At 29.5% G+C, this 17,866-nt stretch overlaps 3 long non-coding RNA genes across 3 annotated transcripts; all 3 read left to right on the plus strand.

Annotated features, from left to right (window-relative positions):
• Positions 1 to 1,396: 1,396 nt before the first annotated feature.
• On the plus strand, positions 1,397 to 2,697 carry LOC126266197 (uncharacterized). The gene is made up of 2 exons (XR_007548660.1): positions 1,397 to 1,735; positions 1,790 to 2,697. It is a non-coding gene; the product is annotated as an uncharacterized LOC126266197 (long non-coding RNA).
• A 740-nt stretch (positions 2,698 to 3,437) lies between these two features.
• LOC126266194 (uncharacterized) lies at positions 3,438 to 4,010 on the plus strand. Its single transcript, XR_007548657.1, has 3 exons — positions 3,438 to 3,584; positions 3,634 to 3,716; positions 3,772 to 4,010. It is a non-coding gene; the product is annotated as an uncharacterized LOC126266194 (long non-coding RNA).
• Positions 4,011 to 5,325: 1,315 nt separating this feature from the next.
• LOC126266196 (uncharacterized) lies at positions 5,326 to 6,864 on the plus strand. The gene is made up of 2 exons (XR_007548659.1): positions 5,326 to 5,535; positions 5,644 to 6,864. It is a non-coding gene; the product is annotated as an uncharacterized LOC126266196 (long non-coding RNA).
• The last annotated feature ends 11,002 nt before the right edge of the window (positions 6,865 to 17,866 follow it).

The following is a 17,866-nucleotide window of genomic DNA, read 5'->3' on the forward strand; positions in this document are numbered from 1 at the left end:
CCTTTTATCAACAAAGAATCCAGATTGTTTGTTATATTGGCTTATTCAATTTTATACTTTATATCCCATACGTTTTATTACGTCAAAAATCTCACAGTAAAATAAAAATGCGCGAAATACGGTAAACAAGGATGAATTTATTCCCGTCCAAAATCCGATTACTTGGGGAGTTTTCTCATACAGAGAAAAAAACGATAATTACAGATATTAGTTCACTCAACATCTTTCTAGAGTTAAAGGTAGACATAATAAATCGTCGTTTTAAAAATTAATTTTCTTTCTAAACGTTTTAAACTGTTAGCGACTTCACAAATTCCCAACGAATTTCAGCTGCGAACATTAGTTAAAGAGAAAGAGTAATTTTTCAATAGGGGAATGAACACATTTCCCGTGGAAATGTTCATCTATCAGCAGTTCCTGTCTTATTAAGGTACAAACAAGCGTCAGTTAAACACGATTTAACCGACGTATTTAAAAAAATTTATACCCACGTTTTAATAAATGTTTTGAAAACATTCGTTTGAAGATATTAAATTGTTGTGTGTTTATAAACTTTGAATTCTTAATGATATCTTTGTGTACGTTAACAATAAAATTATTATAAGAGTTCCGTTATCGAATCAATTTCGCAAAATCTGTTACACACAATTTAACTGGCTCCCAGTCATAAAATTTAAAATTTTATCAAGGATAAAGCAAAAGCGGCGACTATAAAATCTCGGCTCAAAAGATTCCATCGAACATTTCAATGGTTTAGTGTAACAAATGGAGATTTTGCGCACGTACAAAAAAAAACTGTTTGAAACGTTTGCTAATAAATTTTCTAATGAAAAATCGCCAACTTCTGTCGTATTATTTTTATTTTCCGTTCATAAATGAACAGTTACGGTTTATCACCGTATCCTAAAATTGATGTCGCGGGGACCGCCTACCCTAAAACCGTGGGGGAGAGAAATACTAAATAAAATCTAATTTAAACAGATTTCGATTTATTTTTAGAGGCAGCGAATTTCACAGGAAAACTTCGGAGTGTCTACGATTTTATAGGAACTGCCAAAGTGTGGATATGTTCAATAAGTCGCCTGATTTAAAAGTTTTTCGGGATCACGTTTCCTTTGTTTCACTTTTCAATTTCGAGGTATCGTATTTTAAACTTTTTTATTGGAGTATAAACTTCATATTTTCTTTTTTGGTTTAATTAAGATGAAATTTCCGCTGATTTCTTCGTCGAAACAACAACAAAAGTTTTGTAAGAAAACATTTCTTTTGTGACAGATTTTATAAAATCTACGTATTAATAGCCGTCCGAAGAACTTTTGTTCTGTTTATTATATCACCATGGTTATGCGTAATTAAATCAAACTTATCTGAATTAACTGAAGCTGATTTGGAAGTTGTTTAAGTAAGTTATTGGCCAATGATATTTTATATTAATAGAATGTTTCGGCATTTAAAAATTTTATTATGTCTTGAAAGACTTCGTTCTTATTCAATACATTTCAAAATTCTATTATTTTAACCTACTACATTTTAGTATTGTATTCTTCCAATCACATAATGCCAAAATATTTTATTATATAAATCATGTTAATAACTGTAACAACTTTAATAAACTTGTAATAAAACTGCCCCTTCTACCTTTTCATTGGTAAAATACCAAGTTATTTTAGTTTTGGTAGAAGCTTATGATTTTGCCTTCATACCTTGGAGTCTCTTAATAATCGTTAAGTTAAATGTGAGTATAAAATTAAATCAAACGTCCTCATATTCTTGACTGACATATTTACAGGTGAATGTCATATGAAGCAATACAAATATTGTGACCCAAAAGAATTAGAAGTACAACAGTTTTGTATATAAAGAAGTAGAAGGCTAAAACAAATCAAATTTTGAACAAGGTAGTATGGTTTCTTTTCTCTCTTTGGTAATTGTCAGATCGGCTTATTGGAGACATTTTCAATGTACTTTCCTTTTTTATTGCAATATCCCTTTCTCTGTGGTTAACTTCAATATTTAATAAAGAAATAGCCAGTCTTTAAATGAAGTAAATGATCATATTTAAAAAGATATTGTCATAAACAATGAAAGTATATTGAAAAAATCTTCAATACGTTGACTCACATTTATCATGGACCAAATTAAGAAAAGAATCAAAAATATTCAACCATAAGCCAAAATTTGATATGTATTTTCTTACATTTCATTATATTAAAATTGTTGTAGAATTTAACTTTTTCCTTGGAAGCTAAAATCGGTGTATTGGTGATTTTTTCAATATACTTTCTTCGTTTATTACCATATCATTTTCTTTGTGATCAAGTTCCTTCCTTACCATATCAGTTTTGGATCTTGTAAGCAGATGAAGTTGGCCACAATGAAAAATATATAGCAATAAAAGCAGAAAGTCCTTAGAAAGATTCTTCAAATACGCTAATTTTAGTTTCTAAGGAGAAAGTTTATAAAAAGGTCTTCCAAATAAAAGGTCAAAAGAAGACAAACGTCATTCAGAGTTCTCATCAAATAGAAGGATCAAGAGAAGAAAATCAAGAAAAATCCTTTTCAAATATTTGTATCTAAAATTATGACGAACCTCTTAAAACACTGTTACTCCATGTTGCTGAAATTGTATTCAATAGAATTCAATCCATTCATTATATTAAAAATGTCCCCATAATTAAAATAAATTTTTAAATTACTTTTACTTTTTTGTCTGCAACAGTTTCTTTGATTGTTTTCCTTTAAGGAAACATTAATTAAAATCAAATGTAATATTAAAGATTATATCAATTAGACAGGAAAAAAATCTGGAATTTTCCATTGAATATATATATATATATATATATATATATATATATATATATATATATATATATATATATATATATATATATATATATATATATATTGTAATAAACTTATTCAAGTGCTGATTCATTGAAAATAGAAATGGAAGGAATATGCCGAAAAACTTACTCGGGGTTGCCAGTTCCCCGGTTATCTAGTTTAGTTCAGGACTTATCTGAAACCATTAAAATTTGTGTTCCATTTTCAATGATTTATATGTTATACTAAATTGTTGTGATAAAATTATCTTCATTTTTAAATATGGCGGTCTAAACGACTAAGCCACCTGAGAATAAGAAAAGCATTTATCCTGTCACTGCATAACTATGGTTATTATATGTTGATCACAATTAAGTGATTCTGAACTATACTGATTCTACCTGTAAGTTGTTCAAGTAAATTATTCTCTAATGATGTTTTATATTAATGAATTTTTCGGCATAGTAATTTTTTATTTGGTCATAAGATACTTTGTAATAAATGTTGAAAGAATTATTATACTTATACTATTGTGAAACCCTCTTTATTTTTACTGAAATGATCAAGTTTTCACATCAGTTATCTCGTTGAAGTTATTTTCTTGTCTTATTCTTCTTTATTTTTATGAATATTTATTTTCATTTTTTGCCGAAATATTAGATTAATATACAAATCATGTTAATAACTGAACAGCTTCATAATTTAATCAGTTCAAAACTTATGAAATTATAATTGCTCCTAACCACGTTATTTTTTAAATGGTAAGTTATTACAAGTATATTTTCTTTCTATTAATCGAAGTTATTTTAGTTTCGAAGTTTACCTTGTGAACTATAAATTAGTTCAAGAGATTGAAGATTTGAAGTTTTTATACAAAATAATCGAAATTAAACGTGAGTATAAAGTTAAATCAAGCCCACACCTTATTTTTAATTCATATATTTGTAGTAATATATCTGAGCCAAGAAACCCTTTTATTATATAAACAATGTTGTGGAAGTGAAAGAACTTTCTTCTTATATACCAAAATCAGTGTATTGGACATTTTTTAATGTACTTTCTCTTTTTATTGACATCATTTTCTTTGTGACTTTGTGTGATAGAATAGAACCACCAAAGAAAATATGACGTTTGTGATTTGATAAACTCCTGGGAATTCAATGGAAAATTAATAATAATGTATTACCATAATCAATGATTTTGATTATACTGCTATAATGTATAATAAAATGTATTGTTTAAACATCTTTTGTTTATTTGTATTGCTCATTATTATACGACAACAGAGTAAGATTAAGAAAAATATTCAAAATGTTTAATGATAATAGAACTGTGGAAATTTCCGTATGAGAAACCTCAATGATCCCTTAAATCTTAAAAATAATCCAAATTTAATTCAGTTTCGTTACGAAATCGCAGGAAATATAATTAAATTCCAAGCCAGCAGATACTAAAACGTATAATATACAGTGAACTAGTGAAGGTAGTTTTCTAAGCAGGTTGCATAAAAAGAAAATGTGTGTTTAAACCACCATATACTTATAAAGCAAAACGAATACCACAGTAATACGTACAAGGAAAGAAATGCAAAGTAAGGAAAAGAGAATGAGAAACAGATTAAACGATAGTACGTGAGTATTTTAAGGATTGTCGAATATTGAGATGGGAGATGAGCGGAATTTAGATCAGTTTGGAAAAGAAGTTATCTTATTTTGGAAACACATTATTATAAAATGCAAAGTAGTTGACTAAATGCCGAACACGTACGACATTGTTACTTTACATTTGTATATTACACTTGAAACAAACTTAATTATACAAACCGTTTTAATGGAGTTAAATTTTACATACTGTCTGTATTCAATTTATTTGCCACATTTTATTTATTTACCGTTTAAAACTTTCAACTTTGGAATAATTTATTCCATCCATGTGTACATATATAGTATATTGACACATGAACAATATTACTTAATGGATCTTAAGCTAGAATAAACACTTGCATCCTTGACATTAGTGATTTATAGAATCAGAAGGCATTATCTAATGTGCCTTACCAATAATGAATGAATAAATGAGTACTTGTACAAGCAAGCAACTGCGTCAAGTCCCAAACAGCAAATCGATATGCCTCATACGTGTCCCCTAAATTTTAAATTACTGTAAATTATTTTAACAATTTTTATTTATGATATATGACATAAATCTACTGAGAATAATTCAAAATTAAGAAGCTGTATTAACTCAATTGACCTAATAAACGAAGTGTTTTTGAAATTGAGAGATATATGAAGGGTGGCCATGAATAAAAGTTGACTGAAAAAAAGAGTAAGCTTGGTAAAAACAAAGAATCTCTTGTTGCCCAAGCAACCTAATACAAATAACAGTTGAAAATCTGGTTATCATGGAAACTGAACTTACTTGTTTCGGATCAAACGAAACTGTTGGTCATTAAGTACGATAAGGTTGGTGGGTTCACATGTGCCAGGAAGGTTGATCCAATCTAATCAACCTCAACTGGAACAAGTGGACACAATTCAAACCTAACGCTGTTTCAACCTATAAAAACTTTGAAGAACTGGTGAATGAAGATTGAAATTTCCTATTCAAATAGAAACAAGAAGAAATAGTGGAAGAAGATACAAATTTTCAAAATGGTTTAGCAACTATAGAAGGCAGCCTCTAAATTTTTCTCCTGTATACAGATACCATGTAAGTAGATGTTTCATAATTTCATTAGATTAATAGTTTTATCAACAACCATGAATTTTTTAAGAAATTTTCAAGCTTACATATAAAATGTTTTTTTTTTCATTCTAGTATTTTGGTGAAAAAAAAATTGCTTACAAAAACATGTATCACTGAATTTGGGTTAGGATTATGAACAAAAACATAATTTAAGAGCCTGGATATGATGATGAACTTAACGTCACATGAAGACCGCCAATATTTCAAGAAAAGTTACCAATTACAAAAATGTTCAATTTAAATGAAGTCTAGTAATAGTTGTCTTTAAATATTCTGTAATTTGGATAATCATTTAAAAAATGGACTTTTAATTCTGAATGTTTAAGGATTTCTATTACTAGTCTTTCGTCGATCACAAATTAATGGTCAAATAACGTAATAATGAATATATGGGCCATTAGATTTATATTTAAGCGGATAATATTTCATAAAGCAATCACAATGAATTGGAAAAGTTCTTTAATATGCACGGATGCTAGAAACGACCTTTATCGATAACTGGAAGGTTCCAGAAGGGACATCTAACATTTAAAGTAAACCGGAAAGCGTAATCAGTGAAATTTTAATGGTGTGATATTCGTTGGGCATCGCTGAAAGTGGCGAAACGCAATATTAGCTGGCGATTGAGCCTTACTCTACGTGTTATTGCTGACAACAGCTGCACAGTTTAATAACAGCTTCATTATAAACAAAGTCTTTCTTTCTAGCCACTTTAAATTTTCAGCTCGACAGTATGTTGCACTTTTTATTTATCCCGTTATTGGAATATCTTTACTCATATTGACAGTATTAACTTTTGTAAAAGCTCAACTTTGGCGACAACTGTTAAGAACGTTCCGTTTTATTGTCTCTACTTAATTTAATACTTTTATTATCAATAAATGGATCCATTTCCTTTAAAAGTATATTGGAATATAACACCACATTTTTTATTCATTATATCGTCTTTATTAAAGTACTTTTCCTGATTCATGTATGTTATTCTAATTGTAATCTGTTTTATACATATATTGAGGTAGTAAGTTTTAGGTTTGTGATGTCATAACGATGTATAATGTCACGGTATTTTTCGAAAAGTCTTAGTCAATTAGTTTTAATTGATTTCGATTATTCGAAAAATCGTGACATTAATACATACTATGACATCACAAAACCAAAAATTTGCCACCTCAATGAAAACTCTTTGTGATTAAATTTATGTAAAATATTGTTTGTATCTAATTTTTGTATTTATATGTATTTTATAAAATTTACAATCATTATAAATGGCATACCAAAAATAAAAATACTAAACAAACCTATTGTTTTATTTGTGAAAAGTGAACAGAGCAATAAATGGCATATTCCTTTTATTGACGTCGAGTAATTGCGCAATATCGGTCGGATAAGGATTTTATTGTGTTTGAAGTGGTTCGCGTTTGCCGTTTGGAGCTATAAGTGACTGCAAAGACCTTTAAATGCTCAATGATGTCAGTGTAATAAGCCAGTTGTAATTACTTTCAATTAAGTGCCTCGAAACTTCCTCGGCAAAGGCATGTGAATTGGGACCTTGTATTGCTGTGGTAATTAAAAAATAAATGGATATTTAAAATTGAATTAAACTCCTTTCAATTTTCTTTTTGGTTCAATTTTAAATCTACAAATGTTTACTGAGAGTCAAAAAAGAATGTAAAATATTTAAAAAAGTTTGGGTCAAAATAGGCAGATGTTTTAATAAAAATGAGTCGGTAAATTAGCAGTTTCGGAGATCATTCCTACAAACAAAAATTAATCAAAGTTACAAAAGATTTTTTAACCTTTTCTAAAGCCACAACGTTGGCTGTGATTAATTCATTTTAGATTAATTCGTAACTTTAGGTTAGGTCCTAGATGCTATTTATGTACCAGGCACTGATGTTTTATCGACAAAAAAATCTAAGAGGTTTAAATAAGGTGATCTAGCAGGCCTCCATCGCATCCATCGCATCTCAAAGTAATTGAGGTTGGTGAACAAGTGGAGTTTTGAGGCCTGTGGTGCCTCTGGATGTTATGTATAAAGCAGCTAATTTTAAATTTAATTGAAACATCCAACGTAAGTAACGAACAACCTGTATAAAATTTAGGGGTACTAATAATGGCTCCTTATAGGATAATTCTTGGTTAATGTGTACGCCAAATATGAATTTTGCAGCATTGCTTTTACAGATATTTTAGTTAAACCATTAATCTGAAACTTTTTGGAAATTATCTGGAGAATTTGACAATCTAAAAATGTTCAGTATTTTCTATTGAAAATAACAAAGTTGATGCTACTTCCGACGAAACTGGAGATATTTTATTAAATAATAAATAAGAAAAGTGGTATTTTTCAATTTTTATAGCAAATACCGTTTCTCATTCTCTATAAACTTCTAATAAATAAATTAGGTAAATTACACTGTATAATATCATTTAAGAATTTATCTCAAATATGTGCATTTCGTTAAGATTAAGATTAGATTAGGATTCTCAGTGGGATAAATGATTTTTCCAGTATCTAAAAAATCATTTCTTATTAATAGAACTAAATAATTAAAGAGCTATATTTAACATTTATGTCAAAATTATTGATAGAATCTAATTTAAATAAGAAATACTTTAATAAAAATCTTACAATTTTGTCGTCATCTTGTGTAAACTAACAAAACTATAGCAAAGACGTTCATAATAATGAAGTTTTCTTTATTAAGTTTTTGCTCTACGAAAAAGTTCCCCAATCATAACTTTAACTCGACAGAGCTGTTAGAACTCTGCTAAGTGACCTCTATCTTTATGAGTCTCTGAACTGAAATTTAATACATACGTACTAGATGTCGCTACCGATACAATTGGAGCAAAAGCGGTCAAGAAGTATTTAATGCATAGTTGGTATATTTATGAACATATTTCAGGAATGGAAATTAATAAAATATTAAAATTATTTAATATTTTTTTATATAACATACAACATTTAAATGTAAATTTGAATATAATATAAATTGTTAAAAGATTCATTTTTAATATAAAATAATAAAATGGAATACTCGGAATGAATTGTCAGAAATTGGAAATTATGAAAACAAGCTTATTGCAAATTATCCAATTAGTCGAGGATATGTCAGTAAATTGTTACGTTTACCTCAACAGTTATGAAATTGCCACTGTTGCTCGTATATCACATATAACAAATCATTAGTTTGTACCAATATTGCAGTAGATAATTACTTGTAACTGCTGTTCAAACCGGCGATATGAATGACTTTCCCAGAATGAAAAAAACACCGAACTAACACTTAATGCCTGACGATTTTTTCCCTACTGTCGGCTCAAATCGGAGTATCTCAGAAGCAGCCAATTAATATAATTCCCAGTTACCGGGAGCAAAGTGTGCAATTAAAGATACACACACAAGGCATGTGAGGGAATGTTTTTCGAAAAATACGGTACACGTATGTAACGTGCGTGTCATTCGTGTGTAATTATTGCCATTTTCCATTGCAAACCTACGGGCTAGAAATTCTGCTGTTGCTGCGGACTATTTTTACATAACTCACATAAATGATACGTTCGGTGTCGAGGAACGCGTATGAATCATATTCCATTCACTGGAGGTACCCATATTATGTTGCGGGGAATTGTTACAGAAAAATTCCGAAACGTGTAAAGCTTGGCTGCATGTCCAACTGTAAAATGCGCTGCACAAATACAATCTCAATTTAAGACTCTAACCTACACTGTCGTTCATATGTAGAGCAACTTTTCATTTGTCTTAATAAAAGTGTACGTTTAAATATCTATATTATGGTCAGTTATGCAGTATGTTTGATAACATCAATACGGCAATATAATTGTTTATTAGTGGGTTTAGTTAGGTATTTGTTAATATTTGAAAGGGGTCAAAAGTACATAATATAAAACAACTTTCGTACATTTAGCCCTCCTTTAGTTGGTACCTAGGAGCATATCCATCATGTATAATAACTTCTAAACACCTTTTTTTCATTGATTTCAGTAGCTTTTCAATGTAATCGTTTGATATTTTCTTGGATTTTCCTCTCAGTTTCATCCTAAAAGTTGTATTGAGATCTGGGCTGTGTGCTGGCCAATACATTAGAAGTATTTGTTGAGAAGTGAACCTTTATTTATCGTGGTGGAAGGTCGACCTTAAACTCAAGTTATCTTCAGCAAATGGAAGCATATGATTTTCCAAAATGACACGATTCATTATCTCATCTATCTTGACCAGCGTGCCTATACTAAACCCAGAAAAACATCCCCACACTATAATGTTTCCTCTAACATGTTTCACAGTAGTACTTGAGACTATATCTTTCATTAATTGGCCTTCCTATCCATCAAATGCCATCAGATTTGAATATTTGGAACCGACTTTCATCGGAAAATTGTTTTCCATTGTCCATCTGTCCATGTTCAGATGTTCTCTTGCAAAAAATAACCTCTCTGCTCTATTTTTTGCAGAAATGAAGGGTGAGGGTGATATTCTTCCATTGTGATCAGTTTCTTTTAGTATTCATTTTATAGTACTGACCAACACACAACTTTCTACCACTTATGAGAACATCTTCCATTGTATTCTGTTAAAATTGGAAATCGTCCTCGAAATGATCGATTTGATTAAATTTAAATGGACCGCAATTTTACCCTCCTTTTCACCATTCCGAAACTTTTTTTCAATTTGTTGTTTAATTTGTATCGATGTGGACACACATCTAGGGATTTTTAGCTTTAAGGAACGATGTCAGACAGAAATAAATTATAAAATCAACTGTACTGAATAAACGGTGTGGTTGCTTTACTTATGAACCGAATATAGAGGAAGGTACGAAATGTTTAGACACTTAATAATTATAAAATAAATTAAAAAGAATCGTTCTTTTAATGGAATGAATATGTTTTTTAAATTTGTGAGCCACAACTCCCGTAATGGACAATAATTATTGTGGCTTAATTATATTTTTACCGGATTCAACTTGTACTTGGGCTTGAGTAAGAAAATCTTCCCAGAGAATTTATCATCTTACAATTAAGCCACATGAATATTATTAAGCCCTTTATTTATCCAACTACAGGTTATAATAAATAAAGTCTGATTTACAGCCTATTCACTTTTATGATACATTAATTGGGTAACATTGTTTAACTAGAGGCAATGATAGGTAGTTAGAGTATCATAAAGATTTATAAAAATTAATACATCTCTATTAACCTCGCTTACCAAACCATAAATTTTATTTACAGCATCTTCTAGTTTCAATTTGCATCTAGTTTCAGTGCGCAATTTTTATAAGCTGATGCATAAAGAGGCAAGTTGATAACCGGTATTATATTACAAAAGGATGTTATGCATTTATTGACTATTAAATATTTTATTTAAAAATTCTATTTATAATTTCGGTTTGAACTCAAACCAATTATCAGTACTACTGTTTCTAAACAAATCAAGACCAGCCGCTTGGCCTTAGGGTGGTATTTAATGAATTTTTAAGAGGGTTTATCAGTTTACAGGTGTTTGTTTTTTCTAATGTCCAGTCAATGCCCTTTTCACTCAATTATTATTAATTATAACGCGGTGCATCTGTTTCTAGAGAATTTGGTTGGAGCGTAAGATGTGGGTAAAAATAAATTTAATTAACGTGTATTAAATATTTGAAGTTGTAGTCTTAGAAAGTATTTTCTAAATTAACAGTTACACGAATTTGATTAATTACTATTGAATTCGATTACACCTTAGACATGTAAAAAGTTATTAATTTTATTCCCAGATGAGTTTGACCACATATTGTTTTCAAAAAATAATTTTATGCCTGGGTGTTATTAGATTTTGTAATGGACGCGTTAAGCAGCTGTAAAACAAGGCGGTTTCGATCCGTCCCATCCCCGACCGTCCGTATGACTTGGCGATTTTCAATCCGCTTGTTACTGATGATTGACTAACGATAATCATCCTTAACTTTGGTATAAATGACGAAGCGAAGATACACTAATAGTGCTGGATTTCTATTAGTAACAGCTACTGATTAATCTTCCTATATATGGTGCATTATACTCCCTGTAGCGCGTCGCTTAAATTGAAACTTATAATTATTCGGGCGATCGGTGCGATCAAAATTTTGATGCCAGAGATCATAAATGACGCTCCATATGGCTTGGCTCTACCTCATTATTTGCCCACAGAAACAAACGCGTTTACATAACAATACTCAATTAATTTGCAGTGACGCCAATAAAAGTTTAATGATCTGCGATCTCTAACCAATTTTGCGTCATACACGACAAAAAGTGGTTTCTTCAGATTTTAATTAAATTACTTTTTAATTGATGTTCAATCTTCAAGTTATAATTTTCAGTCGTACAAGTTGGAGTACGAAGATAATTGAAAAATAATTTTCAGAAGCCTGTACCGCCTTGAGGAATTAATCCACGTCCGCCAACAGTACATTTCAATAAACCCCCGAAAACGCTCAGCCTAATTAACTTCTGCGGTTAGCCGAAACAATGCATGAAGAATTAATAAGCAGGAAAAAAGAATTTATTACCTAGACACATCCCGACGATTAGTTGCTTTACATTCGTAACGGCTCCTTTTACACAGGTGATCAATTTTTTTTCGTACGTTCATATGTATACTGTGTGTTGTGTTTCACCTGCTCTCCGGCTCCTAAATAACTTATATTATGCCCCACGCATTTCACCCGTTTTATATGTCCGAAATTGGTACAATTTGTTGTTCTAATAACTAAATTTCATCGAATGTGGGTCCTTTTATCTTTTACCCACCGGTGTCATTATTTAATTATCTCGAGTCAGGGGTAAGTGCGGCCAGGTTGGAAGACGAATGGGTTGTAGGGATTTTTGGATTAATTTAATTGATAGGGGGTCCGATAATCAGGCGCTTTCGCTTTTATAAAAAAGTAGCAATGGAAAAATTTAGCCATAGAAATCTTTTTTATTAATCACTCACGTTCATTTATAACATATTCTTAAGCCAAAGGCTGTGAATATTGATTAGAACTTAAAACCCATTAATAGCATTCGCAGTAATATTGATAAATGTGTTTGTATACTGGCATTATTTGGAGAAAACTAGGAGACCTCCCATTAAACGAAAATCATCGGAAACATTCACGCATTGCTGGACCTGTCACTTACAAATTTGTTTAACAAAGCCTTTAACCTTTCAAAATTAAGTAATAATTTTCAACATGTAACAAATTGGTGGTAATGTGTTTTATAATAAACCGTCACGAACCGAGATGAGGATTGACGAATGCCGAACGTACAAATAAATCGCCTCGAATCATTCACTGTTTATTAAATATTCAAATGAGCGTAGACGACCCACGGTGTTTTTTATATTAGTACTGGAATCTGACTGGGACAGATGAAAGATCCCCCGGTATATAGAGGGTAATTATAAAAACTATCTGCTTATTATCTAGATATTAGTCCACCTTGACACTTGCACTGAAAAAAATAAATATCACTTTCAAAATAAGTAGAGTAGTTCATTAAAACAATCCACCTGGCTCATAGATGCACCACGTAAAAGTTTTTTTTCAGTTAAGTCGTTTCAGATTAGAAGTCGGATGAGAAAAAAAAACTAGAGACACATTGCGTTTTAAATATACGTGTGCGTATGTACGAAGGACTAATGTATTCAATGATGAGTGTTTTATTACTAATAAATAGTGAAGCATGTGGAATAGGTTTTTTATGATTTTATCAGATAATGAATAATTCTTTAATGGATTGGATTCCTTGGATGTCATCATTTAGTTCTTTTTGAGGGATGATATACCTAATTAATTCTAAAATCATCTTGGAACTAAAACCAGAGACAGCTAAAGAATTTTTGGAATTTTAAGAGATTACGAATTAGAGATTAAAATATTTAACAAATTAAAGGGTAAGACAAAATCTTTATTATTTTAGTAGACTTCAATACTCAAAAAGAATTTAGTAATTCTTAACATCTCATATTTATAATAAGGCAGGAAGGACCACTCTGGGAATTTTTATAAGTTTTAGATTAAATTTTTCAGCAAAACAATGTATCAATTAAGAATAAATTTTTAAATTTTAATTATTTAATGCCTCATATGTACAATATGAAGGAGAGGCTTTTGAAACCTTTAAACAATAATTCTCTAGTAAATTGGATTTGAAATCTTTTAATGTCATAATTTCGTTCTTTTAGAAGAATGGGTAAGAGACTTCACTAATCCAAAAATCATCTTTGAATGTAGTACCAGGAACAATTTAAAAAATATTGGAAATCTTTAACAAATCAATGGATCAAATAAGACGAAATTCTAAAATCTTTATTATTTAATGCCTCATATTTATAATTGAGTAGGAGGGACTAAATCATTTTAACTTATTTAAAGGATAATTCTTTAATAGATTGGATTTTAATTTTTGTCATAATTTCGTTCTTTCTTCATTAATTCAAATATCATCTTTGAATCCAGAAAAAAATTGAATAACTTTAGGAATTGGGCGTTTCAGATTAAAATTTTTAAGAAATCAAAGAATCAAGTAACACTAAATTCTAAAATATTTATTTTTTAATGCCTCATATTTATATAACTAGGAGAGAAACTAAATCATTTTGACATCTTCAAGAATAACTCTCTAATAGATTGGATTTTGAATTTTTTTGATGTTATAATTTAGTTCTTTTAGAAGAATGGGTAATACACCTCATTGATTCAAAAATCATCTTTGAATCTAATACCAGTTTGAATAATTTTGAGACTTTTACTAGATTAAAATCTTTAGCACATCTATATATCAAGTAATAATAAATTCTAAAATCTTTATCGTTTAATACCACATATTTATAATAAAACAAGAGAAACTAAATCTATTTGATATCTTTAAAGAATAATTGTCTAATATTTGAATTCTTTTGACAACATAATTTCATTCTATTAAAAAAATGGATAATATACCTCATTAATACAAAAATATTGAATATTTAAATTTAATATTAGACACACTTTAAACAACTTATATTAGTCTTAGATTAAAATGTTTAGCAAACCAATGAATGAATTAAGACGAAATTAAGTTAAAGTAACTAAATTATTTTCTCTTCTTTGAAGAATAATTGTCTATTGGATTGGATGTTATAATTTATTTTTCTAGAAATAGTGTAATTTAAAAATAAATAATTAATTAATTGAAACTCTTGTTATTAAAAATTTTGGACAATAAAAAAAGTTGAATAAATTAAATTCTAAATCCACATTTTTTAATAGTTTTTAATAATTTAATTTAGCATTTTTAACACCTCCTATTTTTAATAAATTAGGATGGACCAAACATGTATAATCAATCCGAAAGCAGCCCAATTTATTTTTCTATTAAGTCCCAATGAAAAGAAACAATAAAACCCATATCAATTCCGAAGATACTTATCACCATTACATTGCAAAATATCTCCGAAAACACCACTTGTTTTCACCAAATAACCACCGCAAGCCACAATAGCGAAATTCCTCTGACCATTATTCTAGCGAAAATATCACCGCCTTAATATAATGGTTGTCAGGCGCTTAAAACGTAATAAGGTGTGATTTGAGAGGCATTAAATGACCAAAAAAACCACCCCCAGTTCGTTTTAACAGGTACATCATCCCTTGTGCCATATTATTGAACAGGTAGCCGAAACACATGTTGTATCTGATGTTTAAAGATAGTAATCTGAAAAAGATGAATTCCGATACGGGTTGGTACACGTTTAGAAGATGCGATGAAATTAAATAGGGCGGAAAAATGGATTTGTTTTTTCGAAAGTCATCCCTGTTGGATTTAAAAAAAATATATATATTAGGTTTGGCGCACTTCTCCTCCTGTAATCGATGTAATGGGATAGTATTCATTGGCTGTTGATAAATAATAACTTAACGGAAATTTACTTTGGCAATTTATCTTCCCCTGCGTAAAAGACATAAGACATTCATAACGAATGACACATCAAAATAGCCAATTAATAACCACATCCAAAAAAAGCGAAATTAATCAGTGAACTACACATGTAAATCACGTAGACACATGATCTATGGTACCGATTGCCTCAAAGGACTCCTTAATATTCCGGCCAGTTCCCATTATGAATAGGTTTTGATTTATCCCTTAATCTTTGTCATTATCGATGTTGATGTTCCCATGTGAGATGTGTGAGGGGTTAGTGACGGATCCATGACAAATTACACAACATTTACGTTTATTGCCTGCGTCAATATCGACCACCTCAACCACCTACGGTTGCCGGTAATCCGACAACATTCCACCTCTTTTTAGTTTCGGCAAAGCACCTCGTCCTAATATTAACAATTAACCCAAACCTAAATTGTTTCGTTTACACCAATGTCGGAACTTAATTATGGATGAGACAAGGTGCTCCGTAAAAGGCATTAACAATAACTAAAGTTATGATGAACATATTCAAGAGAACCATCACAGCTTGTACCCCTTTCGTCACAGCACCTGTTGGAAAATCGAATATTGAAAAAAATCTATCTCCCATTAAATCAAGTTCGACAAAAAATCGAGAGCGGTAAATTTAATTTGAAAATTCAAATGAGGCACGTGTGTCTTATATACTTTATGTTCTTGTATCTACTGTGTCTTTTATTCTAATGAGTAGGCTGGTGCAACTGTTTCAATTTACTTAATTGAATTCTAATAAATGTTACTAGAAGTAAGTAATAATATCTTGATTAGATAACTTTAATTGCCAACGGATGTTTGTATAAAAAATATTATACAATGCATTTATTTAGTAACGTTGTAATGAATTTCTTGAATATTCTATAATATTTGCCTTTCGATTTTAGTATCATATTTTTTTTGGTTTTTGAGCTATGTTCAATTTTTCCTGAAGTCTGCTGATTTTTTATTTAATTGTCAAACTTAATTAGCAAATTACTCTTTTATTATGCCCTTCTTCTAATTGTTTTTTTTTTTTCAAAATTTTGGTTTTTGAATGAAATTTGATCTTTTCTTTCAATTTAAATATCATACAAACTCGTAAATATCGATTTCTTTCAACTTCACCAATAAAAATTTCTTTTTATATATATATATATTAAGTAGTATTACTTATTTTTTATGAAATATTCTGTTTTCGATCAATTTAATTTTCATAATTAATTATAAAAAAAACTTAATTATATGAATTTGGAAAAATCAGTTGGTTCAAAACTTAATTAACAAATAATATTTTTATTACCTCAGTTTAGAAACGAAATGTTTTAAAAATTTTGTTTTTTGAATAAAATCTGAGGTCTTCAATGTTTTTTTTTTCAATTTAAATGTCATACAAATTCATAAATATCGACTTGACTTTAAAAATTAATAAAAGTCACCAATAAAAGTTTCTATTTATTCTGTAACGACTTTCTTCAAACTATATTTTTTATTTTTTTTTTAATGAGATCTTCTGTTTTCGTTCAATCTTCATATTTAATTACAATTAATCACATGAATTTAAAAAAGTCAAAAACATTTCAGCTAGTTTGTAAGTTAATTAAAGAATAACTCTTTTATTATACCAGTTTAGAAACCAAAAAAGTTGCAGTTTCACCAAGAGAAGTTTCTATGTATTTTGTTTCTACTTTCTGCAAGTTGTATTTTTAAATGAAAGGTTTTCTTTTCTTTCACTTTTTTTGTCGTAATTAACCATAATAAAGACTAAAGGTTAATAAATAACTCTTTTATTATATTTAGAAACGTCACTAAGAAAAGTTACAACTTCTTCTAATCAGTTTTCCTTAGTTTTGGTTTTTGGATGAAATCTGATGTCTTCATTCAATTTAAATGCGATAAACATAAATATTTTCTTGATTTTAAAAATTTACAATCGTTTCCAATAAAAGTTTCTACTTCTTCAAGATTTTTAATGAAAACTTCTGTTTGCCTTAAATTTAATTGTCATATTTAAAGTTAAATAAAGGACGTCAGAAAAAGAGTTTTTCAATAAGGCAGAACAAGGGACTACATGCGAAAAGGAATCAATATGTACAAGTACGGCATTACCAATTGTGTTTTTGCAACAATAATTACTCCTCATTTACGGTAATCATACGGCCGGAGTTTAAATTGCAGTAAAAAAACTGGGTTAATACATTCATAAATATTTCCATTTAATCATGACTCCTTAATCTCAATTATTTTACAGATTGACCGTTTTACTTTCGTTATCACGTTACAAAATTGACCGTTGCAGATGTTTTCGTCCGAATTAATATTAAACGCTTCCTCCACATAC

Source organism: Aethina tumida, chromosome 7 (genome assembly GCF_024364675.1).
Source record: "Aethina tumida isolate Nest 87 chromosome 7, icAetTumi1.1, whole genome shotgun sequence".
Taxonomy (NCBI): domain Eukaryota; kingdom Metazoa; phylum Arthropoda; class Insecta; order Coleoptera; family Nitidulidae; genus Aethina; species Aethina tumida.